The sequence below is a fragment of the Trachypithecus francoisi genome, unplaced genomic scaffold, assembly GCF_009764315.1.
Source record: "Trachypithecus francoisi isolate TF-2019V2 unplaced genomic scaffold, Tfra_2.0 Contig01554, whole genome shotgun sequence".
Taxonomy (NCBI): domain Eukaryota; kingdom Metazoa; phylum Chordata; class Mammalia; order Primates; family Cercopithecidae; genus Trachypithecus; species Trachypithecus francoisi.
The window spans coordinates 289,971-315,255 of NW_022681439.1; the positions used below are offsets into that span (position 1 = coordinate 289,971).

General features: G+C 43.1%; 1 long non-coding RNA gene across 1 annotated transcript; it reads right to left on the reverse strand.

Moving 5' to 3' along the window:
• Positions 1-2,516: 2,516 nt before the first annotated feature.
• Positions 2,517-25,160, reverse strand: LOC117062758. Its single transcript, XR_004428547.1, has 2 exons — positions 24,983-25,160; positions 2,517-2,855 (listed from the first exon to the last, which is right to left on the reverse strand). It is a non-coding gene; the product is annotated as an uncharacterized LOC117062758 (long non-coding RNA).
• Positions 25,161-25,285: the final 125 nt, after the last annotated feature.

A 25,285-nucleotide genomic window follows, 5' to 3' on the forward strand; every position in this document is an offset into this window, starting at 1 on the left:
CTGACCTTGTGATCCGCCCGTCTCGGCCTCCCAAAGTGCTGGGATTACAGGCTTGAGCCACCGCGCCCGGCCGAGATTACTTTTTCAAGCCACGTCATTGTACTGATCAGGCCATTAGAAACACAAAAACCACCCTTCCCTTTTACCAAATTCTCCCTTATCATTCTGTGATCCACTGCTCACTCTGGCAGCACATGTATCATTCTATGGTCCAGACAAAGGAAGTGAGGAAAGATTCACAGTAAATGGGAGTGAGGAAGCATGCAGCTTTCAGACAGGTCCTGATCATCTCATCTCGTCTGTGCCTCTGCCCACTGCTTTTTCTTTTCCTCCCTTTTACCAAGTGCTATGGTCTGAACATGTCCCCTAAAATTCATGTGTTGGAAATTTAATTCCCAATGCAACAGTTCTTGGAGGTGGGGGCATTTGGGAGGTGTTTAGATCATAAGAGCTCCATCCTCATGAACAGATTAATGCCATTAAAAAAAAAAAAAAGCTTGATGGAGGGAAAAACTTGACCCCCTTTTGCCCTCCTGTTCCTCCTGCCATGTGAAGACCCAGCATTTCTCCCTTGGGAGGATGCAGCATCAAGCTGACATCTTTGAAGCAGAGACCACACCCTCATCACACATGGAATCTACTGGCACCTTGATTTTGGACTTCCCAGATTCCAGAACTGTAATAGAATAAATCTCTACTGTTTATAAATTACCCAACCTCAGATGTTTTGCTATAGCAGCCCAAACAGACTAAGACATTACGTCCCGAGCAGAATTGTTGGTATGAGATCAAAGCATGGCTCCACTTGTACATGTTGCTCAAAACTGGAGTGTCAGCACAACAGATCTGCTCAGTCCTCCTGAAGCCTGGTTAGTAATTTCAGTCTCTTGAAGACCTCTCAGATGCCTCTTACAGGCTCTGTTTTTCAGGTTTTCTATGGTGACTGATTAAAATAAGGAAGGCATTGACTCTTGAGATTGGACGTCTCTACCATAAGTTAGATTAAATGCTTTTGTTGTTTTTGTTCTGTATTAATGTCTTCTATTTGTCAGAATCCTGAAGTATCAGGCTGCGTGTGGTGGCTCATGCCTGTAATCCCAACACGCTAGGATATCGAGGTGGGCAGATTGCTTGAGTCCAGGAGTTCAAGACCAGCCTGGGCAACATGGCGAAACCCCATCTCCACTAAAAATGCAAAAAATTAGCTGGGTATGGTAGCACATGCCTGTAGTCCCAGTTGTTTGGGAGGCTGAGGTGGGAGAGTCACCTGAGCCCGGGAGGTCAAGGCTGCAGTGAGCCAAGACAGAGCCACTGCACTTCAGCCTGGGCAACCAGAATGAGACTCTGTCTCAAAAAAATAAAAGTAAATAAAAATAAAATATCTTAGGTAGAATCATAAATTAAGCAGCAATAATAAAATGTTCATTAATCAAACAGATGTTAGTCAAATGTAGTAAAATAGGAAACAACCGATTTTGAGTATTTATTATTGTTTAAAAATTATTTTATTTAATGGTAAGTTTACATGACTTAATTTTCGGTTGTGGCTATATTTAACAATTGGATTGCAAAAACTGGGCTGTCATGAGCCAGTACAAGCCTGCATAGGCACACGACTATTTGTGACCCAGATATTACACGTCTAGGTATATATCCACAGAAATAGGTACATGTGCTCTCAGAAGACGTGCACAACAATTCTTATTGCAGCATTTTCCATTATGGGCAAATATTAGAAAGAATCTGAAGGCCCATCAGTAGTAGAATGGAAAAATAAATTGTTACATTTTCATAGCACAGAATATGAGTCAGCAATAAAATGGAAGAAATGACTGCTTCAGCAGGCTCAAGGAACAGACTATTGAGCCAGGTACCAAAGAGTGCATATTGTCCGATTCCATTTACAGAAGTTCGGAATAGCGGCAAATTAATCTACAGTGATAGAAATCAGAAAATAAACTTGTTATGTTCTGGCGGGGGTGGGGAGGGGAGTGACTGCAGAGTGTCTTATAGGAGTTTCTGGGGTCCTGGCAAAATCCTATTTCCTGTTCTAGTTGTGGTTCCATGAGTGAGTGTCTGCATAAAATTTCGTGGAGTTGCACCCTTTGTGTTGGCACGTGTGTTTGTTATGCTTCCTAACAAAGTTTACATGAAAAAAAATCGCTTTGGGAGTTATCGTTCTTTGTTCTCACTTCACATCCCACCCCCCACCCCCGACTAGAGAATGTAATGTGATATCCGGTCCTGCAAAAAAATACACTAATTTTAAGAAAATTGTTGGGAAAAGTGAAGATGAGAGGCTGCTTATGGTGAAATCACTGGATGAAAGGGAAAACACGGCCTGGCCCTTATGTAGAAACCTCTTTCCCAGAGGGTGAAAAACACTTCGTTACAATGACCTACTCTCTAAGAGAAATGCCTAAGTAAGATCATATTAAATTAAAGCTTAGGGAAGATAACACCACATAAACCACCACTTCCCTAAAGTTTAGGGAAGAAACCACCAATGAAAGTCGGGGGATGCAGTTTCTATTGACGTTCAGGGAAGGCCAGAGAGCTTGGTAAAACCGTGTGGGATTATCAGACCGTAAGGGAGAGGAGGCTCCTTCAGCAAATGTCCTCAAACGCTGTTGTCTTCTGTAGTACACTCTGATTTCCAGCTTGAGATTTTTCAGGGTCAGTGATTCTGTCCTTCGAGGCTTCGTCTGATTTTAATGTACTGCATTATGAAGGCATTCTGCCCTGTCTGAGGTTTTCTTGAATACATAAATGTATTCTCCAGTGTTTTGGCTTCGTTACTTATTGTGCTGAGAACAAAGTCACACTCCACAGTCATTAAAATGATACAGGACATTCTGAAATGGTAAAGAAATCAATCAGGCAACTTCATTTTAAACAGTGGAAGATTGTACAGGAAATTCTAGAAGGTCAGAGTTAAAAGGCATTTAAGTCAAGTAATGAGTTGAAGTACAAATAGAACAGAGTGTTTGGAAGCCTGCCTTGTTTTTCCAGTGTTCACTAAAGCGGAATCATGTGATCAGTATTCACCCTCAGCTTCACTCTTTTCTCAATATTTTAACCATCAAGAATCCCTGTTTAAGATCTCGATCTCCCTTTATCCCCATGCTTTATAAGATTTTGCACATCAAAAAATTGCACATTATAAGTAACTTTTTTTTTATTTATTCGGATTGATATATGATTGCCAAAGAGAACATTTACCCAACATGAGATAACCAGTATTACTATTGATAAACGATGTAATAAATTCTATCCAAAGAAAAAGGATGAACATTTGAGTTACCCTGCACTAAGTAAATGAAAATATGATCTGGGAAACTTCTGCAAAACTCAACTAGCCTGCAAATTCCCATTACTATCACCAATACTTCTAGAGACGAAGACACTAGTTTATGAACCATGGCCCTACTATTCCCTTATTATCATGTTAAAGGCACATGCAACTGAAGCTGAGTAATTTTAGATTAATTAATAGGTAGTTGCTTTTATTTTTTTAGAAAAAGTCTTCTGCTGGCATTTTTCAGTCTTTTACCGCAAGTTGAAACTCCACTAAAGAATTATTATTAAAGCAATGTGGACATTTTCCCATTACTGGATGCTTCAGATTCAATTTGAGAATTGGCTGCACCAACAAAGACTTTCCTCATCATCTAACATCCCTTAGTAGAGAGTACAAGGGCAGCAATGTAAACAAAATTATGTCCTTGTCTAGGACAGAGATGAATGAGGTAGAGGTCAAAATGATTGTCTAAAGTAAGGTGTGAGATCATATGCCAAATTTCAATTACCCACATTAGCCATGTTTCTCTTTGAAGACAATAACACTTCTATCATCATTGAAAGGCTACAGAGCACTTTTCTATATCTTTGCTACAACCCTTACAGGGAAGTCAAGGAGTGTATTGTGATCCTTGTTTATGTATATAGATATGTAGCCTGGAGATTTGATAATGGCCCACTCAGGACTTCGGACTCCTCATTCAGAGCTCTGTCCATCATGACATTATGCTGCCCTACAGAAAATTAAGGAGTCTTTGGTATTACTATGGATTGAATTGTGTCCCCTCCAGAAAGTATGTTGCATTCCTAACACCTGTAAAGAGGAAGATGCCATGTGAGGAAAGAGGCAGAGACTGAAGTGGTGCAGTTGCAAGCCAAGAAATGACAAGAATCAATGGCCACCACCAGAAGGTAGGAGGAGGCAAGGACTGCTGACACCTTGGCTTTGAACTTCCGGTCGCCAGCGCTATGAAAAAATAAATTTCTGCCAGAATTAGTCACACGGCCTTCCTTAGCTGCTGGGGAACTTGAGAAAGGTAGGGTACATGCAGCCATGCAGTTTATGATACTTTCTTACAGAAACCCTAGAAGATGAATACAGGTGTAAATGCTTAAATTTCAGTTAAAGACAAGAAGCCTGATGTCAATTATTTTCCTGTAATGAAAATGTGACTCACATAAATGAGCCTGGAGGTTTCTCCAAGCACTGATATAAGCACAGAAATCGGTCCTTTCTGCAGAACTACATCTGCATTGTGGTTGTAGCTTTCTGTAGCCCACCATCAAAGATCTTCCTCATGGGAGATGAAACCTCAGTGTGACTCCAACTCCCTTGAACTCACACCCTTTCCCCCACAGGTGATCTAACATGTTGTACATGTCACTCTTAGCTTTTGGTGGAGACCTGAGAGATGCACCAGTGTCAATGCAGAAATGACAATATTGCTGGAATCAATGCTTACTGAACAGCAAACTCCAGACAGGGAGCAATTTTAAACAATAAAATCAGGAAGAAAAATCACCTTCTTCCACTAATGCTACAAAAACAAAAACTTAGTTTCCCCCAAGAGATAGTCAATAAATATTTGCCGCTGATATCAGGAGAGTGCTTTCAAATCATGCTTCACAAAAATATAACCCACAAACTACTTAAAATGGGGGTTTGGTGGTTCAATACTTTTAGGAAATACGCCTTCTCGTGCTGGGATATTCACTAGGCACATTCTCACATTGCTTTCTCTGGGAAATACTGTAGTTAAAAACATAGACAAAAATATATTAGCTAATATTATATTTTTCTGTTACTCTTTTTTCTTATAACAATTATTAATATCTAGGAATGTACTTTGAGAAACAATGGGCTGTGCTATTCCTAAATGTCACCAAGTAGATGATCTGAAGCAGGAGAAACTCTGAACTATTGACTGTGCTCCATGCCCCATGCAAGAGACACATGTGAAAAGACTCACTGGCTTATCGTGGATGAGTTGTGAGGTTTATACAATTGAGGAACTCTTTAAAGAAAAGAGTATAAGATGACCATGTGACCCCAGTGTCGGGGTTCCTCCTCAGGCTTTGGAGTTATCCTGGCAAGCGAGGGTTTTGTTTTTTGTTTTTTTGTTTTTTTGTTTTTAAGATGAAGTTTTGCTCTTGTTGCCCAGGCTAGAGTACAATGGTGTGGTCTTGTCTCACTACAACCTCTGCCTCCCAGGTTCAAGCAGTTCTCCTGCCTCAGCCTCCCCAGTAGCTGGGATTACAGGCGCATGCCAACACGTCCACGCCCACCCCATTTTTGTATTTTTGTAGAGATGGGGTTTCACCATGTTGGGCAGGCTGATCTCGAACTACTGACCTCAGGTGATCCATCTGCTTCAGCCTCCTGAAGTGCTGGGATTACAGACGTGAGCCACCATGCCTGACACAACTGAGGGTTTCTAAAGTTCTGCTCCATTAGCTTTGTGGAAAATCCACCTTGGCTTAAAGTATGACTGGGTTCATGAAATAAAATTGAAACTCAAATTAACAGTGGTATAAACAAGATACAAATGTATTGCTCTTTTACCCCAGAGTCCAGAGATAGGGTCTCCAGGGCGGGTATTTCACTGCATTGCATGAGGTTTCTTCTGGGACATTGCCTTTGACACCAAGTCCGTGGTCTAGACAGCAGGGTTGAGGAAAGGCTGGAAGAATGGGTGTGTTCCTAACTTGCTCTGTGAAATGTGCTTCGAATTTCTTACATCCCATTGGCCGGAATTAGTCACATGGCCTTCCTTAGCTGCTGGGGAACTTGAGGAAGGTAGGGTACATTAGTTAAATATCAAGGGCTTGTAGAAGAGGAAAATCAGTATTAAGGCAGCTAGCGTTTTTCTACTCTCTCTCTCCCCTCACTCCTCACTCTCTGGACTTTTAAATGTATGAACTCAGAGCTTTATTATCTAGCATTAATATCTTTGCATTGAGGAATAGATGTTCCTAAAGTCATCAGAATGGGCTTATGTTGTAAGTGCTTTTAGAAAATAAAAGGCTTTTGAGAAGAAAGTAAAATAGAAACAAAAATTCATGGACTGCAGGGATTCCCACATTCTTCGTAAGCGAACAGTATTCTTCATTTCCCTGTATGGTCCTGGAAGACCTGATTGAGGGTGAGGCCAGGGAGATACCAAGTGAGAGGAGATAGGGAAGGGGTGGCCGCCAACTGCTGGCCCTCCCTGCCCACCCCTTGGAATCAGCAGAACTTGAGAGCTGAAGGGAGGGGAAGTGACTCCATTTGCCTTAAAGCACCTTAAGCCTTTTATTTCGTCACCCCCAGGGGAAAACAGGAATGCAGACATTTTCTGGGAGGAAGGTTTTTAAAAGAAAATCTGTACTTGGATAGTTAAAAAGAGAGAAACGAAGGAGAGAATGGTCTGAGAAATTTGAGTAGGTTGATTTCTGACTATCTGAGCTATATATTCCTATCAACCGCCTGAGCTCTCAGCTCAAGAGCCTGTCAACACTTCAGCAACAGCAGAAGATTCCCGGGAAGCATCTCTGGGTGTTTGGCAGGCTCCCCCGGGGCCAACTGCCTGGCCCTTCAGACTGATGGGCTTGGAACTGCTCTTTAAGGAGTGCACTCCTGGAACAAAGGGGCCTTGTCTCCTCTGTGTTCTGGAGTCATCGCTGCCTTTAAAGACGTTGTAGAGCGAATGTGATGCAAACTTCCTATACTCACAGGAATTTTTTTTTAATTTTATTTTTTTTAAGTCAGCTTAAGAGGCATGTGGTTGAAACAAATACACACTTCCAAAAGGAGTCTGTCTGCTCCACGGCGGTGTTAGATGCCATTCCTAACCCTCCTGGGGCATAAACTTGCACCAGTAAAACAGAAGGCATGAGATATGGCCTATAAGGAACCGTTGTTACCTTTTGTTATGAATGATACTTCAACAACCTCTTACTGGTTTGTTGAGTCTATTCAATTACGTTGATTAGATGTGATCTACAATAGAAAAACCAGATTAAATCCAAAGAAAACCGTTCTTAACCAGGTGGAGAAAAAAAATTTGGAGAGAACTGAACTTCCAGTAAAGGCTAAGCACAAGTTAAGATGAATGATTAATAGTTTATAATACTTTACTAAAGTGAAGCATTAATTTTAAGAATACATGTGACATATACATAAAGTTAGATTATTTGGTATTTTGACTAAACACATGTAGTGTTCTACACTACTAATTATATGGTTCTCGTTTTTTAGGTAAGTAGTAATTAATAATTTTTTTCTTTTTTTTTTGAAACGGAGTCTCGCTCTATCGCCCGGGCTGGAGTGCAGTGGCCGGATCTCAGCTCACTGCCAGCTCCGCCTCCCGGGTTTACGCCATTCTCCTGCCTCAGCCTCCCGAGTAGCTGGGACTACAGGCGCCGCCACCTCGCCTGGCTAGCTTTTTGTACTTTTTAGTAGAGACGGGGTTTCACCGTGTTAGCCAGGATGGTCTCGATCTCCTGACCTCATGATCCGCCCATCTCAGCCTCCCAAAGTGCTGGGATTACAGGCTTGAGCCACCGCGCCCGGCCATAATTAATAATTTAGCATTAGGGTTGGTGCAAAAGTTATTGCGGTGTTTGCCATCTAAGAGCTGAAGCAGCATCGTTGGTCTGTAATACCCGAGGTTTGTTGCCCCATGCCAAGGAAATTAAGGACGCAAACACACAAACAGTGAGGTTAAGAGTGGAGGTTTAATTGGCAAAAGAAAAGGAAGAGTTCTCTCCTGCAAAGTGAGAGGGCCTCCCCATCAGGTGTTCTGGTCCACAGCCAAGTGTGTAAGATTTTATAGATGAGCTTGAGGAGGTGGTGTCTGATTTACATAGGGCATGAGAGATTGGTGAGGCCAGGTGAGCCATTTGCATAGCTGGCCACCCCACCCTAATCTTTTATTGTGCAGATGACTCTCTACTTGGCCAGTGCCCTGTTACCTGTTCCTTTACTGCACACGTGGTGACAAAGAAAAGAGAAGATGGAGCCTCCATGTTGAACGTGCCTGGCCGCCAGGTAGCCTTCTCCTATTGCAATGCACAGCCGCCGTCATCCACCCATGCAAGCTTCCAGCCTGCTTATCTGTGTTTACAGCTAGATTTTACAGGCTGCTCTTTGTTAGAAAGGAAATCATTTGGGGGCTGCTTTTTGTTACAAGGGAAGCCTTGCCAAGGACTCCCTAACTCTCACTCTCTGCCTAAATAATTTCTTTTTAGCTTCTGTATCACTGATAGAGAGTCAAGTCTGTTTTGGCACATTCAGTCCACTCCGTTGATCAGACATGTATTGACTGTATATATTGTGCAAGACAGCTGGGTGGGGATGGAAGAGATAAAAAAATGGGCAGCTATTGTTGCAGCCTCAGCAAGTGAATAATCAATGGGAAGGGATAACTTAGGTCTACAAATAGATATAATTTAACCATATTTTGTCATCAGTGCTAAAATCTAGCTAAAGGCAGTAATAGTAGGCTCCCTTTTTGGTGACCGATGGATACTTGCCATTATCCTATTTTATTTATATTATGTCCATTAATACAACATGACAACTCCCTGTATGATATTTTAGGAAACTGAGTGACAACAACAAAAAAATAAGTAATTTGCTCAAGGTCAGAGCTAAGAAGCCAAGGAGCCAGGTTTCAAATGCAGATTGCCAGATCCTTGCTCTGGGGCACGCTTTGGACACACAAATGAAGGCTTAACTGTTTTTGGCACAGAAACAGAGTGTCTCCTAGAAATGGCATCTGAGCTGGGTCTTGAGGGGTACATTTGTTAATGATGGAGTGAGGAAAGGGAATAAAGTCATCAAAGACACGGAGATGAAAAAGTACAGAGATTGTTTAAGGACCTGAAAAGAAGTCTGATTTGGAAGCAGCAGGGTGAGAGTAAAGGGAGATGAAACGGAGAGGCTGAAGCCAGCTGGGAGTCACGTGACCGTGCAATGATGACAAGTCATGGGTTTCTAGAATTGTGGGAAGGCCCAGGGCAAATCACAGCTCTGTGGAGTGGTTTCCTCTGTAAAATAGAAATAGAATAAGATCATAAACTCACGTTCCAGTTCTGGATCTATGCTTTCCTGTCCAGGATCATTTAGTCTCCCCTTCCCACTTCCTCCCTCTGTCCATGAGGGAAGCAAAATGTGTCCATTCTTCTGCCCATGCCCAGTCCTCCACTAACTCCTCCCCAAAGCAGAGCAAGTGGTTTCCTGGTTGGTGAGAACTTGAGAGTGTCACCGCACTGGGTTTTACCCATGGTCAGAATTCCTGAAATTCCTGAGTGGTTAAGGACAAACCCACGCAAGTCACTCTACTGCTGTTTCCTGTGTCCACATGGTAAGCTCTCTGCTTCTGGTCAAAGACCTTGGTGGACCCTGCTGACTTGCTGTAAGATCTTACTTTATTTTTGTTTTTTTTTTTTTTGAGGCGGAGTTTCACTGTCTTGTCCAGGCCAGTGTGCAGTGGCACGATCTCAGCTCACTGCAACCTCCGCCTTCTGGGGTCAAGCAATTCTCATGCCTTAGTCTCCTGAGTAGCTGGGATTACAGGTGTGCACCACCACATCCGGCTACTTTTTGTATTTTTAGTAGAGACGGGATTTCACCTTGTTGGCCAGGCTGGTCTCAAACTCCTGACCTCAAGTGATCTGCCCACCTCAACCTCCCAAAGTGCTGGGATTACAGGCGTGAGCCACCATGCCTGGCATCCTTATATCCTTTTTGATGTGTTTTGGAGCATAGGTGGACTCCCTGATAATCTTAGAGTCAGGCACAGGGACTTAGGCTTCCTCACTTCAACTTTATTCTCCAAATTCCTCTTGCTAGAGAGTGTTGCGTTGGGATGATTGAGTCCTCGCCTAGCTCTTAATAAAGTGATATCTTGTTTTCCCATTGGCAGTTGTTCTTTGTGTGTATAGATTTCTTGGTTAGAAAATTCTAGGTTAGGGAAGAGGAGAAAGGGAAGGAACAGGAGTGGATAGGAGAGAAAGAGGAGGAGGTAGGAGCAGGAAGAGCAAAGGAAGAAGAAGGAAGGGGAGGGAAGACAGGATACTCACTCCCCAGCCCAGTAAAGGCAGATGCTTGAGAGGCTGATGTCTGTGGGTGTTTGTGGGGAAGACTGGTAAAACTTCCTGGCTTCATATTTTTTTAGCTTCATTTTCAAAAGAAGGAAAAATTTCCCAAATTCGATTTAATTCTACAATTATGGGGCACTCACTACATACAAGAAACTGTTCTAGAAGTTGGGAGTAGGTTGGACATAGATAGGAAAGAGATAAAATAGGTTCCCTCAATTTAGTTTCTTAAGAAACTAAAGCACAAAATAGTTTGTCATTGAAGTTAAGTAGAAGAATTCACGTCTTCCAATTTACTGCAAACTCTACAAAATATCAAATGACAAACTGACTCATGAGAGCTCTCAGAAGTGAGAACTGGGTGTCTTCCAGGGGGTTATATAAGACAATAGCATTTATAAAAATGAGCTTCTTTTGTAGTTTTTCTTGATTCTGGAAACTTCAGTTACCCTTCTCACTTCTGCTAACTTTTAAAAATCATGCAGAGGTGTTACCCAACAAATGCCTGTTTAAGCCAAGGGAGGTCACTCCTGAAGCCACTGTCCTACAGACCTGCTCTTTTCAAATCTCTTCACAGATAACAGAAAGCAAATGTTCAAAATAATTATAAACAAAGGAACAAGTATGAGATTTCCAGAAGCAAACACTTTTTAAATTAGATCTGAGAAAACACTATTTCAATAGTTAAGATTTATCTCCATCTAGGAACATTAATCCTTAAAACAGCCTGCCTCTGATAAAGCTTTTCTTTCTCACTGAAAAAGAGAACATGCAATGTTCTTTCTCACGGTTCAGTAGCGTTTTTGCCTCCTTCTGGGTATACTATGCTGTAGGATATAAATGTCATTCTTTTTATTACAGAAAATATTTCTAAACTTCTACAGGCATATTCTTAATATTTTTTTCTGGTTTTAATGTTTTCTATGGTAATTACGAGATTAATTTGTTGTTTTCCAAGTAGCTCTGGTGTTCTGTTGACTCTAGCCCAAATTAATTATCCCAAGAAGAAACTAAAACCAAAGCATTTTGATAAAATAACTTTGAGAGTCACACGCAAGACCGTGGACAATAAAGTTTGGAGAAGGCAAAGGCAGATTTGCTGATTTCACTGCTGAGTTTAGTTTTTGGTTTTTGTTTTGTTTTGTTTTGAGACAGGGTCTCACTCCTGTCACCAAGGCTGGGGCTCAATGGCACAGTCACGGCTCACTGCAGCCTCAACCTCCTGGGCTCAAGCAGTCTTCCCACCTCAGCCTCCCGAGTAGCTGGGTCCACAGGAGTGCACCACCATGCCTGGCTCATTGTTGATGGTTTTAGTAGAGGTGGGTTTTTGCCATGTTACCTGGGGTGGCCCCAAACTCCTGGGCTCAAACTTGCTTTGGGCCTTGGCCTACCAAAGTCCTGGGATTACAGGCATGAGCCACCACAGCTGGCATACTGCTAAGTTTTTGACAGTGGACTTCAAGATACACCCATCCACACTTTTTTTCCCCATTTTTTAACTCCTCTCAGAAGCCAAATCTCCTAGCAAATAAGAAAAAACAAGGTAAACACTTAAGTGCAACTGCCACAACTTTTGAACACTGTGTGGGGAAACGCAGTAGACACAGAAAGGGAGCAAATGGATTCTAGTGGAAGAGCATCGAGATATGTGAGTTTTTCCAAATCATGCCTTTACTGGTTTGCATGGTGGAGATCATCAGTGACATTGTACCCTGTGCTGCCGGAAGAATATGGCTTTTTGTACTCACAACCCCCCCATCAGAGGAGCAAATACAGAGGGACTCTTGCAGTTTTCCTGGGTGCAAATGATGGCACCAAAGACATAGTAGGATCTGGTTCTTACAGCGGTGAAAGAAAACACTGAAGTGGAAAAGAGGGCCTGGCGTGGTGGCTCACACTTGTTCTCACAGCACTTTGGAGAAGGCTGAGACAGGAGGACCACTTGAGGCCAGGAGTTTGACACCAGCCTGGGCAACATAGTGAGACCCATTGTCATGCGCGTCCGTGTGAAGAGACCACCAAACAGGCTTTCTGTGAGCAATAAAGCTTTTTATTCACCTGGGTGCAGGCGGGCTGAGTCCGAAAAGAGAGTCAGCAAAGGGAGATAAGGGTGGGGCCGTTTTATAAGATTTGGGTAGGTAAAGGAAAATTACAAAGGGGGGTTGTTCTCTGGCTGGCAGGAGTGGGGGTCACAAGGTGCTCAGTGCGGGAGCTTTTGGAGCCAGGATAAGCCAGGAAAAGGAATTTCACAAGATAATGTCATCGCTTAAGGCAAGGACCGGCCATTTTCACTTCTTTTGGGGTGGAATGTCATCAGTTAAGGCGGGGCAGGGCATTTGCACTTCTTTTGTGATTCTTCAGTTACTTCAGGCCATCTGGGTGTATACATGCAAGTCACAGGGGATGCGATGGCTTGGCTTGGGCTCAGAGGCCTGACACCCATCTCTACAAAAAAATTTATCAAAAAAAGTAGCTGGGAGTGCACACAGTGGCTCAAGCCTGTAATCCCAGCACTTTGAGAGGCCAAGGTGGGCATATCACTTGAGGTCAGGAGTTTGAGACCAGCCTGGGCAACATGTCGAAATCCCGTCTCTACTAAAAATAAAAAAATTAGCCAGGTGTGGTGGCACACACCTGTAGTCCCAGCTACTCAGGGGCCTGAGTCAGGAGAATTGCTTGAACCTGAGAAGTGGAGGTTGCAGTGAACTGAGAGAGCACCACCGCACTCCAGCCTGGGTGACATACTGAGACACCATCTCAAAAAAAAAAAAAAAAGAAAAAAAGCCAGGCATGGTGGTATATGCCTGTAGTCCTAATTATGGGAGGATTGCTTGAGCCCAGGAGTTCGAGATTACAGTGAGCTATGATTGCATCAGTGTACTTTAGCCTGGGTGACAGAGCAAGACTCTGTCCCTAAAAAATACGTAAATAAAAATGAATAAAATGAGAATAATAAAAAATATTAAATGGAAAAGAGAATCATCTTCCACTGCTATCAGAGAACACCTGTGGTTCAGAGTGTGTCTGTGCCAATTGGGGTGACGAAAATCTCTGGTTAACTCTGATTATGCCTTTAGGTAGAGAAAGAGAAGCTTGAGAGAATAAGGTTACTATCCTTGCTACCTTCCAAGGTACCACGGCCCAAGTCCATATCTATCCATGGCAAGTAAGGGCTCTGGCACCCTGATCTTTTTCAGCAGCCCTCAGGGAGAAATATGATTCATGATGATTCCCGCAGGGCCACTCTTTCTACTAAGATTGCACACCAAGTGGCCTCACCTTCTTTAAAGACTGAACTGAGCTTTTTCTTGCTCCGAGTCCTCATGCCTACCAGCTGGCACCTCATTGTTCCTAAGGGAACTCTAAGGACTCTGAGGGAGCTGCTCTCTTGCTCAGCGATGAGTCCGTCATGCATTGAGCTCATGTGCCGCTGCATACTGAGCCCATCCTTGACTTTCTTCTTGACGCCCTAGCTCTTCAATGGCCTGGCTCCTATGTTGTCCTCCCAGAGACTTTCTTCTTCTACGCTGCAGTCTCCTTCGTGGCTGGATGGTTCTGTTGTTGACTTCTTTCCTTGCAGTGACCCCTATCCTGTCAGTGCTCAACTGCCCACCTATAAGGGCTCTTTATGAATGTCTGGCCCACTTTTAGTTTGCCAAATACTGTGAACTTTTACTTTGTATATTGCCTGGTTTTCTTCTGAGGGCTAACTCTTCATTTCTAAGCACTCCCTTTAAACTGATATCTCTGGGTACCAATTGTTCCTAAAATAGCTGGCCCTTGACCCTACTTGCTTGTTCAAAAGCATAGCCTTCTATAGTGCTGTGGGTCTAATTGGATACTTAGTCTTTTCTTGTTTCACTTTGGCTCATTTTACAGCCTCTAAAGTCTGGTTCGAGAAGACTAAATCCAATAACTGAAATGAGCACTTAAAACTGATTAATTGGGGGTCTGTCTACAACTGTGTTGTCACATATATCATACTCTTCTGCTTTCTCTAAAATTAACATCGCTTCTCATGAATTTATTCAAATACATAAACATTTGTTTATGTTTGATTTTCATAAGTCTTAAACATTTTCAAGCAGTTGGTATTTTTTTAATAATGACACCGGCAGATAAAGCTTGAGACCGTCCTTGAACTAATAAGTTAATTATTAGCTTACAACTGAGCTCTCTGTAGGATTCTTATTCTTTAATTTGCTAATGGCCTATCATAAGAACATAGGATTTGAACTGAGTCATACTGGGATTAATCCATATCAGTGTTCAGCTATGAATAGTTACCTCAAATAACACGCAGTGAGAAGATGCAACTGTTCTTCCTAATATACTTTAAAAATAATTATATCTCAGAATGCTAGTAGCAATCGATGCCTCTATTAGTCATAAGTTAGTCCTTACCTTTTATTATTCTATTTGTGTGTCCTAAGAGAACTACTTCTGCTGTAGACAATAGTCACTCTCTTCTGTTGTATCAAATAAAGAGAAATAGGTACAGAGAATGACGGAGAAAAAATTGTATTCTTTATGCTAATAAAATGTAATAAATGTATGGCTTGATCTAGAAAAGCAGACATAGATAAAATTTTTAAGTATTTTTATCTGTTTGGTAGTTTTGGTATGATGTAGTGGGAAAAATATAGACTTCAAAGTCAGACAGGTCTAGGTTTAAATTCCAGCTCTGTCCTGTACTATCTTCATGACCTCTCTGAATTTCAACTTCATTGTGTAAAAAAAATTCATATTTATCTTGAAGGCCTGTTGTTAGAATTAAAAGTAATAATAAGGCCGGGCACAGTGACTCATACCTGTAATCCCAGCACTTTAGAAGGCCAAAGCAGTGGATTACTTGAGCCCTGAGCCCAGGAGTTCAAGACCAGCCTGGACAACACAGGGAGACTCTTGTCTCTAAAAAAAAAAAAAAAAATTAGAGTTTTGTTTGGTTTTGGCAATATGTAGACAAAACTGTCATAGGGAACATGGTCCCGACCTGTACTCTCTGGTGGCCACTAGCCACCTGGGGTTATTGATATTTACACATTTACATTAAAAAACTCAGCTCCTCACTTGTACTAGCCACAGTTTGTACACTCAATAGCCACATGTGGCCAGTGGTTACCATATTGGATAGAGTGGATGGAAGTCATTTCCACCATTGCAGACCACCATTCTGCTGGGCAATGCAGTTCTAGACCTGGAGATTCTTTATAGGCTTTACTGCTAATGTCGCAAAGGTCATAAAATGTCTAGGATCAGGCAGCCCTTCCGGGTGCTGGGAATGAGACAATGTCTATTTCTGGGTCCCTTTCCCCACCAAGTCAATTGTCTTCCCAGTCCCTGCCCCTTTACCTCATTTTACAAAACACCAAGGTAAATTTTCCATTCCTAAGCCATCTGCCAGTAACCTGTCTTGTTTCAAGGTATCTGTTCATTAAGCCCAGTTGAGATAGCCTTTGGGAGCATAATAGAAAACCCTTTATGGGAATGACCGAGTTTCAAATTCAAAGTAATGCCTGAGATGCCTCTGCTTATGGAATGTCAGGGGGAAAACTGGGGGTGAGGATTGCTATGTACTGAATGTTTGTGTCCTTCTAAAATCCATATGTTGAAACCTGAACTCCAAGGAGATAGTATTAAGAGGTAGAGCCTTTGGGGGTGATTCAGTTGTGAGGGCTCTGCCCTCATGAATGGGATTCGTGTCCTTATAAAAGAAGCCCGAGGGAGCTTTTCTGCCCCCTCTGCCATGTGAGGACACACAGAAGGCACCGTCCATGTGGAATGGGCCCTCACTGGATAGTGAATCTACTGGTGCCTTGACCGTGGACTTCCCAGTCTCCAGACCTGTGAGCAATAAAATTCTGTTTATAAATGACCCAGTCTAAGGTGTTTTGTGGGGTTTTTTGTTTTGTTTTGTTTTGTTTTGTTTTTGAGATGGAGTCTCACTCTGTCACCCAGGCTGGAGTGCAATGGCGTGATCTCAGCTCACTGCAACCTCCACCTCCTGGGTTTAAGCGATTCTCCTGCCTCAGCCTCCCGAGTAACTGAGATTACAGGCATCTCCTACCATGTCTGGCTAATTTTGTATTTTTAGTAGAGATGGAGTTTCACTGTGTTGGTCAGGCTGGTCTCGAACCCTTGACCTCAGGTGATCCACCCACCTCGGCCTCCCAAAGTGCTGGGATTACAGGCGTGAGCTACCACGCCTGGCCAAGTGTTTTGTTATAGCAGCCTTAACAAACTAAGACAGGGATCTGCCTAGTATTGGGGTGGCTATCCAGTTCCCTTAATGTCTGTGGCTAGTTCTGTTCTGGCTAACTGACTGGCTAGGTTAAAACAAAATATTTCTTAGAAGGATCATATTTTTGGAGATAGACAAACATGGCAGTTATATTAAAGTAGTATATTGTTTGGGGAGTTTTTGTTTATTTATTCAGCTTGTACAATGCTAGTTCAGTCCTCATACTAGTAGTGAATGATTAAACAATGAAACCTTGAGGTTCTGCTGCTTGGTAAAGCATTTAATGATGTTTGACTTGAGTGTCAGTCAAACATCAAGTCTTAATTGACTTACAGAAGTTAAAGGGTCATAATCTGCTCAGATCCCATCAGGAAATTACTCTTTCTGACTGAAGTTGCTAAGTTTAAATGCTTCTATTGCCATAATAGGGCAGAAGTTTGAGTCAGAGAGAGAAATCCAAGGTCACCTAATAGAAGAGACTTTCCCATTGTGTGGCATGCATTTCAGAGGGATCCTTTGAGGAAATCAACCCCTATAAATACCCCTGGCAAAGACTGTATCTAAAACCAGCACCTTGAACATTTATAACACAACAGACGGTTTTCTGCACTTAATACATAAGAGTGACAATCTTGGTATAAAACAGCCTGAGACCAGAATTACACAGAAAACACATAAAAAAGATCAATAAAACTTGGATATGAGAGTTCTGATCAGACTAGAACAGAAACAATTCTATTTGTCACCCCGAAGGGAGAAAGTTAAGAAGTCAACATTCATTAGAAGGGAAGGATTATAAATTGGTGATGATGCCAGTGATACTGCATTGGGATGGACCCTTCAACCAAGGAGATCAAGAGAGCCAGAGCTCTAGATCAGCAATCTTGGTTCTTGTGATAGTGAGCAAAGAATTGCAAAATAACACCAAAATGCAAGCTCAAAGCAAAGTTCATTGAAGCACAATAATGCACTCTCGGAGGGAGAGTGGGCTGATCCCTGCCAAGTGAAATCAGCCCCATATTTTTTTTTATTTTTTAATTTACTTTTATTTTTATTTATTTTTTATTTTTTATTATTTTGTGTGTGTGTGAGACAGAGTCTTGCTCTGTTGCCTGGGCTGGAGTGCAGTGGCACGATCTTGGCTCGCTGCAAGCTCCACCTCCCGGGTTCACGCCATTCTCCTGCCTCAGCCTCCCAAGTAGCTGGGACTACGGGCGCCCCCCACCACGCCCAGCTAATTTTTTTGTACTTTTAGTAGAGACGGGGTTTCACCGTGTTAGCCTGGATGGTCTCCATCTCCTGACCTTGTGATCCACCCACATCAGCCTCCCAAAGTGCTGGGATTACAGGCCTGAGCCACCGCAAATCAGCCCCTTTTCACAGAGCTCAGCTGCTTTTACGGAGTTTATGGGGAGGAGTCGAGGCTTGGGCTGTGTTTGACTGACAGGATGGTGTCATTTAATTGGCAGTTTATGGTTCTATCACTGAAGTTAAACTGTGCATTTTTTTTTTTTTTACCCATAATTCATTTAGGAAATCTCACTCGGGGGCAAACACACATGTAAATTTTATTGTAATGACTGTATAGTCAGGATGAAGTTACCTGGTTGCAGCCTAGATGGACTGGGTATTCATGACTTTAAGGGATCTTTATCTGTGCCCAGTTCTTCTTCCTCCAGGATGTGCTGGCCACAGACTTTACCACAGATTCCATCCATTAAGGTAGAGTTAGGGTGGTCTTGGGAGCTGAACATAGGTGGATCAGGGCCTGTCTTAGTGACAGCCCTTCTGCTGTCCTCTCTCACCCCTTCCCAGCTGCACCTAACAATATCTAACCACCTAACAATATTAGAATTCTTACTGCATATTAAAGATTGCTCAATTAAATTATTAATTGAATTTTATGATTAAATGTACATAGCTCATGATCTATAGTGTGAATTAGTCTTTTTTCAATTAATTATTTGTTTGTTTATTTATTTATTTATTTTTATTTATTTATTTTTTTTGAGACGGAGTCTCGCTCTGTCGCCCAGGCTGGAGTGCAATGGCCGGATCTCAGCTCACGGCAAGCTCCGCCTCCCGGGTTTTATGCCATTCTCCTGCCTCAGACTCCAGAGTAGCTGGGACTACAGGCGCCCGCCACCTGGCCCGGCTAGTTTTTTGTAATTTTTTTTTTAGTAGAGACAGGGTTTCACCATGTTAGCCAGGATGGTCTCGATCTCCTGACCTCGTGATCCGCCCGTCTCGGCCTCCCAAAGTGCTGGGATTACAGGCTTGAGCCACCGCGCCTGGCTGTTTATTTATTTTTTTGAGACGGAGTCTCACTCTGTCACTCAGGCTGGAGTGCAGTGGCCAGATCTGGGTTCACTGCAACCTCCGTCTCCCAGGTTCACGCCATTCTCCTGCCTCAGCCTCCACAGTAGCTGGGACTATAGGCGCCTGCCACCGCGCCCGGCTAATTTTTTGTATTTTTAGTAGAGACGGGGTTTCACCGTGTTAGCCAGGATGGTCTCGATCTCCTGACCTCATGATCTGCCCGCCTCAGCCTCCCAAAGTGCTGGGATTACAGGTGTGAGCCACCGCCCCGGCCTTATTTGTTTCTTTAAATCCTAGTTAACAGTTACATCATATTCAAAGATAAATAGATCTCCTATTCATCATTTCTATTTATAGACAGATATTTGGATTGGCTAGACTGAAGTGATACTTGGATTTGAGATTGTGTGCCCTAAATTGCAATGGAAATGGGCACTGTCCCAAATGTATCTTAGTAGGGCTCATTGCTGTTTCACCAGCAAATACAATGAATAAGCTGTTGGAGAGAATACAAAGATGTGATACACTTCCAGAAGTTAGCAGTCTAGAGAAGGGGACTTACATAGAAAGACTTGCCTACAATAAAATTATTCCAGTTTTCTATAAGGACAGTAGTTGCTATTCTAAAGCAAATCTATTTTGTTAAGCAGCTAATTCACAAAAAGCCATTTCAGCAAAAAGCAATTCACTGTGATCCATTGTTACATTACTGAGGGTTTTTCTCTTTATTTTAGTTTCTCCTCAGCATCACAGAGTCATCTCATCATGAATTTCTAAGCTCAGCTCAGTTGGATATGAATTTCAAGTGGTTCAGTTGGTTTTAAATTTCAGACCCTAGAAAACGTCTCTTAAGGTACAATGGTGATGGGAGCAGCAGCCCATCTAGAGTGGCCACTGCCGTGACACCGACTGTAGTGGGGAGGCACTGCCAGGGCAGGGCTGCACACTCCAGGGAGCCTGCGGGAGCCTCCTGGGCACAGCTGCAGCTGCCCAAGCTCTGGCTGTAAACCTGGGCATCTCTGCACTCTTGGGGGCCTGGGAAGGCCCACCAAGCCCTGTAGTCTCAGGGGTGTCTGCTCCCGCAGCCTGGCCTTTCCCTGCTCCTGGCACCCACTCCAATTTTGAAGCAAGGTTGGGGCCAAGCTTGGGGGCTGTTGCAGCCTGGCCAGGTGTGCGCACACTCAGGACAGCGCTGACGTGCCAGCCCCCTGCCACCTCGGCCCCCTCTGAACTTTGGTTACCAACGAGCACAGGAGAGAGGCCAAGGGAGGCTGAGGGCAGTTTGGGGCTGGCCTGCAGGTGCCCCTTGACATGAGCAGCCTGGGCATCATGAATGGTAGCAGGAGGCAGAGAGGCTTCTGGGCAGAAGGAGGTGGGTCGCCAGTGAAGCCCCACCTTCAAGCTAGGGAGGACCTGAAGCCTGGGGGCCAGTCTGCCCGTCCCATGGACCGGAGTGGGAACTTGTGGTGCTTTCTCCGGGCCCTCCCATGGCTGCCCATAGCCCAGTCAACACGCACTTCCTCCCCTCTAAAGACCATAAAAACCCCAGACTCAGCCAGACTTGGGAAGATGATGGGACAGCCAGCTGCAGAGAGGAGCTACCCAATGTTGGTCTCCTTGAGTTGTTTTGTCACTCAGTAAAGCTCTTCTCCACCTTTCTCACCCTCCACTTGTTCACGTACCTCATTCTTCCTGGATGCAAGACAAGAACTTGGAACCCTCCGCATGGTAAGGCTAAAAGAGCTGTAACACAAACAGGGCTAAAACACGCCCCTTGCTCATTGTGGGCGACAAAGAGAGAAGAGAGGAGAGAAGAGCTGTGACCCTTCAGGGAGTCTGGACCTAAGAGCTCCCCACACCAGGACTGTGACACCTCTTTTGGGGCTCTGGAGTTCCTGCTGTCTCCAAGCTTCTGGGTGCCACCATGTTCCCCAGTGTCAGCTGTGGAAGCTGCTTGTGGTACACCTGGTCCAGCTATAGCCTTGCAGGGAGACAGTGCCCATGCTAGCACCTGGAGCTGCCTGCCCCACTGCAGCTGGTGTGCCTGGCTGTGCGCAGTGGCCAGACCCCTTGCTTGCTCACACACCCCTTGCCGCTGCACACCTGGCTCGCCCTTGGTAGGCCTGGGGGATCCAGGCTGGTACCACCAGCTGAATGCAGCCTGTCAGGCCAAGTGGTGGAATGAGCCCAGAGGGCCCCAAGCAAAACTCAGGCAAAGGCACCACTGGCCACAGAGGTTTCCAGCTGGCAAAGCGACACCCCAAGGATCCTGTAATGGTGGGACAGGATGAGCCCAACTTCACTGCAACTTACTCTCTTCTTTATTTTTGAGAATTTATGTCCTGTCCCAGTTCTTTCCTGTGCATTTTCTTCCACTTCTCAAAGCGAAACACTAAAAGATCTGTTTTAAGATATCTGTCTGTCAGTATTCTTTGGGCCGATTGGTTAGTCAGTTATTCAGTGAACTGGCTTTTAGCAAATGGGTGATCCAGTGAGATGGCCATTGGTAAAATGATGACTTAGGGAATTGAATAGAGTCAGTTTCACCTGTTTCTCGTCTTGAAAGTGATGTATGGGCCATCACCAAGAATAATATAGATCAACCATGACTTGTTCATGCCAGCACATTGATTTCCCCATGCCCTGTTTCCTAAGTGTCAATCTCATACCAACTTCATGATTTTTGCAGTATCCTCATAGTACCTATACTATTATGTATTTAATATTTGTCTTGAATCTGACACACCTGTAAGTTTTCAATCATTATTTTAAAGGGAACTTTCATACTGAAAACTGCCAGACTACGCCACTCCAAAATCTGCCAGTGTGACATGAGGATTATTTTGAGCTGTAGACACTTGAAAAAATAGTAGGTATGAGAAGGACCCTCTAATCTTCCCTTTTTCTTCCTAAAGGAAGGCATAAATTCCCATATGGAAGATGTCCTTCGTAGACCACAAAGAAAGTCACACTCTTATCCCTAGAAATGGGGAGTGAACATTCAGACCAGTCTGTAGAAACTTTCTTAAACTAATCCTTATCTTCCTAGTTACTTTTCCACCATAACTGACCCAGCCCAAGCCCCTTCCATTTGTCACACTTTAACAATTTACTCCTCTTTGTCCAATTCAATATATGTGTTCTACCCCAACTGCTTGTTTGGGTCTTATGAGGGCTTCTGTGTCATGGAAAACTTATATTAAATGAATGTGTATGCATTTCTCCTGTTAATCTGTCTTTGGTCAATTAAATCCTCAAGCCTAGCCAAAAACCCTGAAGGCAGAGATACAATTTTGCCTCTCCTTCAGTATTGAGCAAAATATTTGTGCATTCATAAGTTTGACATGCCAGTTATATATATATATATATATATATATATAATATTTATTATTTATTATTTATTTATTTATTTGAGACGGAGTCTCGCTCTGTCGCCCAGGCTGGAGTGCAGTGGCGCGATCTCGGCTCGCTGCAAGTTCTGACTCCCAGGTTCACGCCATCCTCCTGCCTCGGCCTCCCGAGTAGCTGGGGGGGGCCTGCCACCACGCCCAGCTAATTTTTTGTATTTTTAGTAGAGACAGGGTTTTATGGTGTTAGCCAGGATGCTCTCGATCTCCTGACCTTGTGATCTGCCTGCCTTGGCCTCCCAAAGTGCTGGGATTATAGGCATGACCCACCACGCCCGGCTGCCAGTTACATATTTTTAAGTGCACATAAAAAATATTTAACTATTTGGATAAAAAATGTTCATCTTTGAACTCTATGAACTCATCTCCCATGTGAATATACACTGGGAAAACAGCTGGAATAAAGAAATAAAGAATATGATCACATAACACCTTGCATAGCAGCTGTCTGCCCCACAGTAATATTTCTCCGACCAGTAGTTCTTGACCACAGCTGCACCCTGCCTCCTCCCCAGGCCAAGTGAATAAGGATCCCTGGGAGAGTGGGACCCAGACATGAGATTTATAAAAGCTTCCAGTTGATTCTAATTGCGGCCAGAGTTGAGAATCACTGTGCTAAACCATATCATTCTGGTAAATTCCGTCAAGGCATGAACCCAGACAGCTTGTTTAATACTCTATCCCCTGCCTTTAGAACAATAGCTGCCCAAGTCAGTGTTGAGCTAATTTATATTATAGACAGGCAAAAAGGACCCAGTATCTCCATCTGGAGAGCAAAATGATCACTTATAATTCTGCATTAAGGTGGAGATACACTGCTAAGACAAAGAATAAGAGGGCTGTCCTAGAAGGCTGTGCTCTGAATGAAGAGGTTAGGAGTTTCCTTCAATTGTATCTTTTGATTTTTTTTTATGTTTCCTCTTTGCTACTCTTCACTTTTGTGGTCCAAACAGGATCTTTGAGACCTAACCTCTGTTTCAAATTTTCTCTTTGTCCTGAAGCATAGTGGCTTAACTTTTCGCTGCCTCAATTCCCTCATTAAAAAAAAGAAAAATCAAATCACTGAGCCAGTTAGTAGATGTGTTAGCTATGCTGGAGTTATGGTCTACAAAAGGCCTGGTGAACAACAGCTTGCTTTAAAAGCGTATCCAGGGCCGGGCGCAGTGGCTCACGCTTGTAATCCCAGCACTTTGGGAGGCTGAAGCGGGTGGATCACGAGGTCAGGAGATCCAGACCATCCTGGCTAACACGGTGAAACCCTGTCTCTACTAAAAATACAAAAAATTTAGCTGGGCCTGGTGGTGGGCGCCTGTACTCCCAGCTACTCGGGAGGCTGAGGCAGGAGAATGGCGTGAACCCAGGAGTCGGAGCTTGCAGTGAGCTGAGATCGTGCTACTGTCTCCAGCCTGGGCAACAGAGCGAGACTCCGTCTCAAAAAAAGTGCATGTATATGTTTTCAGGAAAGATTCAGAAAATAGCGTTCACAATAGAGAAACTCTCCTCCCTTTCCCCTACACAACCTAGGCTAAACATACTTGGAGGAACACAATGTGAGCTTTCACTGTGTTGGCAAGAATGTTTATAAATGTAAATGTGTGTGTTTACCCAAGTAATTTAAAAATAACCGAAGTGAACTAAGTAAGTGCATGCCATGCTTACCAAGAATATTAGGAAGCAAAGGTCCTTAAATATCTGAATTAGCTCTGACACTGATTCAGGAAAGAACTGGCTCACAAGTCTTGCATAAGACTTATGTAAGAGCTTATATGTGGTGCCCGAACTATTCCAGTTATCTACAGCATGAGGAAAAAAGCAAAGTATGCTACATTGTTGATACTTGCTCAGTTCTTTCCATTTCAACAGCTTCCTTGCTTAGAGAAGTAAAGCAGCTCTGATTTTTTTTTTAATGCTTAAGTATTCTAGTGTTTGCTACACACAGGTAGAAGTAAACTAAAAGAACAAAGCTATGGTATAGGTAGTAAGTAATTTAGAAATTAGGTAGAGATTTAAATTTGTTCATATATAGACAGTAACAAGAGTTGTCATTGTGATAAAACTTGAAATTCCAAGGCCACATTCTGCACGTAGGTATTACAGATTTTCCCACATCTTAGAAAATATCTTCTCAACATTTAGATCACAATTCATCATCTTAATCATTATATTCTGAAAGTGATTTTTGTCAAATCTGATTTCCAGATATTTTGACCAAAATAGTAATGATGATCATACATGACTCAGATAGCCTGGTCTCTGCCATAAGCTTCTCATTTAAAATACACACACACACACACACACCACACACACACACACACATAGATGTAGAGATATATAGATATTCCTCATGGGGCTATTTGATATAGAGAAAAGAAGAATTTTAGAGTCAAACCATTCAATATAAGTACAAATACCAGTACCATCACTTACTTGCTGTAAGACTGAAGAAAATTAATTACTCTGAGCTTATTTTATCTATTGTAAGATGGGAATAATAATATGTACCTCAGGGCGGTTGTGAGGATTTAGATTTAAATAATCAGCGTGTGTTAAGTGCTTACTATGTAACAAGCATGTTCTCAGCACTTTAAAAAATTATTGAATCCTTATATCAAGAAGTAGGTATTATTGTTACCGGGGATCCTGAGTTGGGATGGGCCCTTCAACCAAGGAGATCAACAGAGCCCGAGCTCTAGGTCAGCAGTCTCGGTTCTTGTGATAGTGAGCGAAGAAATGCAAACTAACACCAAAATGCAAGCTCAAAACAAAGCTTATTGAAGCACAGTTGCACACTCTCAAAGGGAGGGCGGGCTGATCTCTGGGAAGTGAAATCGGCTCCTCAGTGCTTTTCTGGGGTTTGTGGGGAGGAGTTGAGCCTGGGCTGTGTTTGAGTGACAAAATGATGTTATTCGATTGGCATTTATAGTTATATCATTGA